Source organism: Pinus tabuliformis, chromosome 9 (genome assembly GCF_031772625.1).
Source record: "Pinus tabuliformis cultivar Carrire ecotype Pingquan chromosome 9, CPIR1, whole genome shotgun sequence".
Lineage (NCBI taxonomy): Eukaryota > Viridiplantae > Streptophyta > Pinopsida > Pinales > Pinaceae > Pinus > Pinus tabuliformis.
The window spans coordinates 974,945,483-974,952,048 of NC_142307.1; positions in this window are offsets into that span (position 1 = coordinate 974,945,483).

A 6,566-nucleotide genomic window follows, 5' to 3' on the forward strand; every position below is an offset into this window, starting at 1 on the left:
GAACGAAGAATTGACTACTTTTAAGATGATTGGGGTTTCAAATGGAAGTTGTTGGAAGAAATTTCTGCAGATATAAATAAAAAATGTCCTGGCTATCTTCCGTTTCGAACAATCCATGGTCTGGTCCTTATGTGCAACTACAGTGAAGTTCCTTTCCTATTATATGACATGGTAACTCGCATATGTTTTCCAACAGATATTGATAATTCAACTAATGAGTAGATGTCTCGGTTTTGGTACCCATCACAAGAGGACTACAATGATTTGATTGAGTATGGAGATGTTTTTGCAATTGTTGCCCGTATGGATTATGTTGATGAGATTCCACCATTGGATATGGTGATGGATTCTTAGGATATTATCATATTAGTATTCTTAGGAGTTTTTATAAATATTTCCATTTTATATACTCTCTGTGGTTGTGGAAAATATTTCCATTTTTCCTCTATACATACTATGTGTCTTTATGGTAATACTTTAAAGTTATGTTTGTATCAATCTTTTTGATGTAAAATATTTAATATTGTTTCCACTAAGGTTTTCTTATTTACATGTAAATGTTTCTCAATGTTATGCATATTATTTGTATTGGTTTTTTTCATTGATTCTCAAACAATGTTATATGTTTATGTTCATTTTAATATTTATATTTATATTTTGATAGTATATGTAGTTCCAAATTTTTAGATTTTTGTCTCCCAATAGTATGGGTTCCATTTTGATTATAATATGATACATGGAAATTTAGACTTTTTTGTTTAAGCCATTTGGAAGAATTAATTTCTTTTTTTTGCCATTTTGAAATTTTTTGTTTTTGTTTTTAGGCATTTGGAAAAAGCCTTATACATTTTGAACAATTTATACGGTTGGAAAAAAATAACATATACACTTTTTATGTTCCATGTTTATGATTCCATAATGGATATTTTATTATTCATTGTAGACATGTCATCTCAAGGCACAAGCATGCATATAAGAAAAAAACCTTTGTCATCACAATCATGTGAGAGGTCTAATGAAAGTCGTCGTTTACGGTATCAACAAAATAAGGATGCCATAAATGGGTGTAGGAGAGTATATATTATTAGTATAATGGAAAGAAAATTTCCTGGTGATAGTTCATTATCAGGATATGCTCCTCCTTATCATAATCTTATTGTTTGATGCTCTTCCAAAAATGTTCATAACATTGGGGAAACATCTTGCAATCGGGAAGAACGCCATATCGATATTGTGGATGAAAATGTCCACCCTAACCCTTCGGTGTGTCCAATTGCATGTTCTAATGGCCAAAGGTTGCAAAACATCCATGGTGGAGATAATGATGACATGTTGTGTGATGATTTGGATGATAGTTTACTTGGCCTTTTGTTTGATAATTTGGATCGAGCTGCTCGAGACAAAATACCTTCAAATCCCGCTTCTCAAAATAATGTGGTCCCAACAAGAGAATCAATCATCCCTGACAGCATATCACGTGGCGCAATGGAGGTAACACAATTATATTTTGGTTTTTGCTGCAATAGTTGTTGTTCTACTACATTCTAGACTAATATAAATTTTCAATGTTTTTGATTTGCTTTTCATTTTTTAAATTTATGATTGCTTAGACATTGAATTTTATGGCGTATTTTTTTTTCTTTGAACAGTATAGAATTCATTCCAATAGAGGCATACAAATTAACTTTGTAGATGTTACATCTACTGATGTTAGAACTGAAGAGGGACCATCTCATAGCGTTCATCCACATCGCCAAACAAACATAAATGTTGATTGCATTTGATATTCTTCTCATTTTTTCATTTATAGTTGCCTGGAAATTATGTTTTGTAACATTTCATGGAGAAACCATGATCTCATCTCGTTAGGTTGGCGAATTGGAATCCAAAGGATCAAATAGTAAACCCAATGTAGATGTTCAATGTATTTGATTTATTTTCAATTTTTGAATCTTTCTTTTTTGGACATTTAGTTTTATAACGTATTTTATTTTTTTGAAACAGGAAAGAACTCATTTGATTAGAGGAAAAGAAACTACATCCAAAAATGTTCCATCCACTATTCTTATAATTCAAGAGCAACCATCTCATAACCCTCATCCACATGAAGACACAAATGTAAATTTTGAATGCATTTGATTATTTTTCATTTTCTTCATTTATAATTAGTTGGAAATTAAATTTTAAAGCCTTTTATGACAAAGAACATTTACATCCTCTCAGGTTTGTGAAATTCACACCATAAATTTGGAAAGACATTCTCATAGATCCATTCCACATGCCTCAAATTTTCCAAGGGAATCTCATGTTCTTGAAGATGAAGTAAATGTTAGAAGAGATTTTACTCATCGAAATGGTTTTGAACATGGTTCGGTGAGTAGACATCATATTCGTTTTGATGAAAACATGATTGCAGTGCATAAAAGGTTTCAAGCAAAGATAGATAGCTTGTCAGTTGTCCAAATGTGCCACATTTTCCAAGAATCATATCCCAAAATCCTTGTTGTGAGACATTCTTAAGGACCTGTTTGTAGATGATGTAAGAGTGAAAGAGGAGCCCAATGTTTTTGTCGATATAATAACATGGATCCTGGTGAGAAACCTCATATTTTAAGAGCTATTACTCAAGTTGAAGAAATTATAATAACACGTGTGAATCCAATTTTTCAAGTGACACATGCTCGAGGTGGGAAATATAAGTATAGTGGTCATACAATTAGCTTTCCTCAAGATATTTCTACAATTGTACATAGCCTTTCCTGACGTGTTGAAGATATTGACTTTCTAGTTGTGAGGAGACATGGTGCTGAGTCTAAATATTATGAAGGTTATGTCAAAAGATCTCGAGTGATGGCTGCATTGCTTTTCAAAATGCAACGTGATCAATTCTATCGAGATGTTGTGATTTATTATGATTCAATGAATGCTCTACCCGAAAGATCAACAGATGTCTCCTCCAGGCTTAAATTTGTTGATTGTGCTATTGAAGAATCTGAGATCAATGAAACTAATAATGAAGAGTTTCATGATGAGAATTTTCCCTCTCATCCTTCTTCCTTTTTTGCTCACCTACCAAATGAATGAAGAGAAGTGGAAGAAATTAGAGCATTTCTTGATAATGTTCATTCTTCACATTTTCAAGACATGGATTGGCCCACTATTGGAACCTCTCTAGTGAATGAATATAATACAGAGGGGTTATTGGAATGGCATTCCCAACATTATTCCCCACTGGTGATGCTGATTGGTTGCAACCACGTATTTGTTGTGTTGAACTTCATGAGTATGCATTGCATCTTCTTAGGTACTATGATCAAAGATTTGGAAGGCATCCTCACTTTCAATATTACCTATTAAACATGATAATGCAGCATCAGAGCCAAGCAACTACTACAGTTTTTGCAAAGAAACATTTACGTGATAACTCACCTACAACAGTTGAGGAGTTGTGTCACCAACTATCTGATTTACCAGATAATAAGTTGGTTGAGCATCTTATGCAGTTTGGTTCTTCTGTGACAGGTACAAGGGCATACTTGACTAACTGTTGATCTAAATTGGCAGACATGATCACTCAGTTAGGATGTCCATCTTTATTTTTTACTTTGAGTGCAGCTGACACAAAGTGGCCAGAGTTGCATAACCTCATGTCCATACATTCAGATTCTCGTTCTTCAAATGAACATCGTATGAAAATTGAGAATTTTATCCAGTACCCTCATATTGTTGCGATATTTATGCACCATAGATTCAATATTTTTCGAGAGGAAGTTATCCAAAAATATCTTAAAGCTAAAGACTTTTGGTACAGGTTTGTGTTGAATTTTTTTCTATACTTTTTCAACTTTTATTATGATTCTATTTATATTATTTGTAGTAACTATATCTTCATTTATTTCAGATATGAGTGGCAACACAAAGGTTTAGCACATATCCATGGTTTCCTATGGTTAGAAGGTGCTCTTGACATGGAAATACTTAATTGGTCCAATAGTTTTGATGTACAACTTGTAGAGATATTCTTCGACAAATATGTAACTGCATGGAATCCCCATGACATACATTGTCGGAACATAATATTTCCACAAAGCCTCAATGATGACCCTTGTATTTTGAATACTGGTCAGATTTTCTCTTCTAATCCTCATAATGACTACGAAGAATTGTTAAATCATGTCCTAAGGCACACAAAGTTTACTGTGGATTCCTGTTTATGCAAAAAGAGCGCTATTCTAACATGTCGGTACAATGCTCCATGGAATCTTTGTGGTGAATCAAGATTTTTCATAGATGATCAAGGAAGAAAAAAATATGAGCCAGCAAGAAACGATGACATGCTTAATGCACATAACATTGATCTTCTAACAATGTGGTGTGCAACTGTTGATTGCCAGCCAGTGCTATCTCACTATGTTGTGTTGAAATACATTGCTAGGTATGCATCGAAAGAAGAAAACATGTCTAAAATTTATCATCATATGTTAACTAGAATTTCAAATTCTATTAGTTCTGAGGATTATGCTTTATGTGCATATAGAAAGTTTCTTGCAGAAACGATTGTTGACCATGACATTGGAGCACAAGAAACGTGCGATATGTTGCTTAAGATACCTCTTGTTATTTGTGGTCAGAAATTTGTTTCCTTAAATTTTGGAAAAAATATTTTTAGGAAAATATCAAGGGATGGCTTGCAATGTTCATCTAAGAATACTTTCATTCAACATTATCAAAAGAGACCTTTCTTCCTTAAACATCTATCTTTGATAGAAACAATAAGATCTTGGACATTTGATAGCAAGCGTAAACAAGATCCATGGAATCCTAGAGATGTTCATGCTATTGTTCGGGTTTGTCCATGGTTTTATTCTATTCCTGGTGAGGCTTCAGAGGAATTTGAAACCTTTTGTTGGAGAGAATTGCTATTGTACAAGCCATTTCGTGACATTCCTCAAGAAATTTGCCTTTCAGCTAAAATTATTATTGGAAGTTGGAGGAATTTTCGATATTGAGCATGGCGTGTTGATCGACATCCATCAATTATAAACAATATTGAAGATGGAGAAGATGGTGATTTTTCTAACCAGGAAATGAATCTTGACGATGATTTTCAAGAATGGAATATTTTCTCTCGTTTGGTTCCACCAAACGATGTGAATGTTTATGATCTTCACACCCTTGGTCGAAGGGACTTTGATATATCCTATGACTAGGAAAGTACAACTATTTTTGATGATGTTGCAGAGGAAGCTATTAACTTTATAAGGAATACAAAATCAGTGGGTGATATTGTTGACCTTTCAAACAGAACATTTGCATCTCCAGATTCTTTGTTGGAAAAACAACGACTTGCTTTTGAAATTGTCTTAAGGCACTTTGCTGAATATGAGATTCGTGAAGCTCTTCTTATGATTATTCAGGGCACTGTGGGAACTGGGAAGTCTCTCCTTATCCATTGTATTTTTGAAGCTCTTTCTAATTCGTCAAGTGATGGAAGAAGACCTTTTCTTCTTCTTTCCCTAACAGGAATAGATGCTTTTAATATACATGCAAAAACAATACACTCAGCTCTAAAAATTCCAATTAAAGATATCCAACCACTACAAGGATAGTCACTTGCAGTATTCCAAGAAGAAATATGACATGCTAGACCTCTATTGATTGATGAAATGAGCTTTCTAGGATCAAGGTTTTTTATGCAAATAGATGCTTGATTATGAGAAGCATTTCTAGAGGAAAATAATTGTCCTTTTGGTGGTAGATCCATCATCCTTGTGGGTGACCTTGGCCAACTGCCTCTTATCAAAGATAAGCCTTTGTATGTAGGTAATATAGGAGGGAAAGTCTTGTGGAACAAATTCAACATTGTTGTCACTCTTGACACAATGTTTCGCCAACATGGGAATAATGAGAAACAATCTTGTTTTCGTAGAGTCCTCAATAACATAAGAAACGTAGAACCTGTTCTTGAATATTGGGAGTTCCTTATGTCTCGGGATGATATGAGGTTACATCCCAGAGAAAGAGATTTATTTAATGTAGCAGTTCACATGTTTCCAACAAATAATTTGGTCTCCTTGCATAATAGGCATATGTTAAAATCATTAAATTCTCCAATTGCACGATGTGTCGCTGAGTATTGAAGTTGTTCAGAAATCGGTGATGTTGATGATGATCAATTGGACTGTGAAGTTTTGTTTTGTCGTGGTCAGTGTGTTATGTTGACATGTAATTTATCGGTTGAAGCTGGCTTGGTGAATGGTGCGCTTGGCTTTTTTAAGGATATATTCTATTTGCCTACCTCTAAGTCACCTCGACTTCCAAAGTTCACAACTATTATTTTTGATAAGTATGTTGGTGTTCCATCTGATGCAAGCAATCCAAAAATTGTCCCTATCACCCCAGTGATAAGAGGAAACTGAAAACAAATTCCTTTGAAGATGGCATGGGCTCTTACAATCCACAAATCATAGGGATTGACTTTAGAATGAGTGTCAATTGATATCGGGAATAAAGAGTAGCAGGGCCTTACCTTGACAGCCATATCAAGAGTGAAATCAATAGATGGT